A 1,911-nucleotide genomic window follows, 5' to 3' on the forward strand; every position below is an offset into this window, starting at 1 on the left:
GTGGAGATCGTGTCAGTGGTCGGAGCATCTCGGTCTTATCTTTCCAGTCAGCAGTTGAAAGGTGAGTTATCCTCACTATGTCAACAGGGTCTAAGGCACCAAGGCCGACCCTTTATCGGATTGTAATCCGGTTATTGTTGTTATGTTGTTGTTTTACTATGTTTGCATCTTGGTAGTTAGGATGGTATTCGTTAGAGACCTGGTTAAGGTCGGTATCCTGGTATATAGGGAGATGCTATGCTAGTGATGGGTTAGGTCGGTATCCTGCTTAGAGTATGTTGTGTTATGTGATCTGCTAGATCGGTTTGATTTAATGTGAATTGTTATATGATTGTATGTTTATGTGCACATGGTTGTTTGACTGGGGTTGGGTTGAGGCGGGACCTGCTTTGTGCTATAGGCCAACATACCCAGGGCAGATCGGTTATTCCGAAGGCCCAGCGAGTGGTTCGGATAGGCTATAGGACCCACGAGGGTGGACCAGACGTGCCGAGGCTCGGAGAGTGGACCAGGCCGACTGAAGGCCCGATGCGGGCGGACCAGTCATACTGTAGACTCAGAGAGTGGACCAGGTGGGTTGAAGGCCCGGTGCGAGCGGACCAACCACACTGCAGACTCGAGGGACATGACTAGACTCGGAGGGTGGACCAGGTGGACTGAAGGCCCGACACGGCGGACCAGTCACACAGTAGACCCGATATGCATGGTTTTTCTGTAATTCGATATGATATCACATGTTATGTGTATGGTATATGTGGTTGGTATTTTAGGGGTATCTCACTAAGATTTCGGGCTTACAATTGTGGTTTAATGTTTTTCAGGTTCTTGAGGAGACCGTGGCAAGGCAAAGGTGTGATCGTACCGCTCCTCGAGTTTGCGTTTTATGATATGTTTCTGGGAATACTCTGATAATAAATATATTGAAAACCTTTTTGTAATAACATTATTAAAATGGGTTGTTTTTGAAAAGTGTAAATTTTATTGAAATTTTTGATCGTTACAAGTTGGTATCAGAGCCTTGGTTTGAGTGAATTGGAGGAAGATTCGTATGCATCCAGTCTCAAATCAGGGGGAGTTTTTAAAAGAGAATTTAAAATGGTTTTCAAATTAAGTAAAAGGAGGACGCGGAGGTACGATCAGCCAGAGCCAGTAAGTAACCCCAAAATACCATGCATGATAATTGTTTTCGAGCTTTGATAGAACAACATGCTAGTACTAGGCTACAGATCTTCAGGATTTCATGATAATGTTGCCTATTTTATGCTGCCTGCTAGCCTAGGGTTTCCTTCTGTATGAGATTTCCAGTGTTCCTCTAGGAGTGAGGATTGAGCGCTTGCTATGTATTCTTCGGAATGACTGGGCGTAAAGGGCACGTAGGCGGTGAATCGGGTTGAAAGTGAAAGTCGCCAAAAAGTGGCGGAATGCTCTCGAAACCAATTCACTTGAGTGAGACAAAGGAGAGTGGAATTTCGTGTGTAGGGGTGAAATCCGTAAATATACGAAGGAACGCCAAAAGCGAAGGCAGCTCTCTGGGTCCCTACCGACGCTGGGGTGCGAAAGCATGGGGAGCGAACAGGATTAGATACCCTGGTAGTCCATGCCGTAAACGATGAGTGTGTTTGTCACTAGGATGTTGTGGTAGTACTTCATACAAATATGGGTAGGTGTGGAAGGTAGTATGGGCCCGTACTACTAAAAGCACAGTACCCATACGCGTATCAGGGAAACCATGACCTCTAGGGTTCGGTTGAGAGTTGGTTCCCGGGTTAGTGGGAAGTATCTGAGATATTGTGGTGTTTTTCAGTATGGTGGTCACGAGGCATGCTGGGAGCGGATCTGGGTCGAGATCGGAAGCAGGAGAGGGAGGTCAGGGCGGGTCTATACCGCCCGAGGTTGTTGGTCAGTTGAGCA

General features: G+C 46.6%; 1 pseudogene; it reads left to right on the plus strand.

Annotated features, from left to right (window-relative positions):
* Positions 1-1,356: 1,356 nt before the first annotated feature.
* On the plus strand, positions 1,357-1,624 carry LOC145028110 (18S ribosomal RNA; annotated as a pseudogene).
* Positions 1,625-1,911: the final 287 nt, after the last annotated feature.

This window comes from Lactuca saligna, chromosome 1 (genome assembly GCF_052625555.1).
Source record: "Lactuca saligna cultivar CGN05327 chromosome 1, ASM5262555v1, whole genome shotgun sequence".
NCBI lineage: Eukaryota > Viridiplantae > Streptophyta > Magnoliopsida > Asterales > Asteraceae > Lactuca > Lactuca saligna.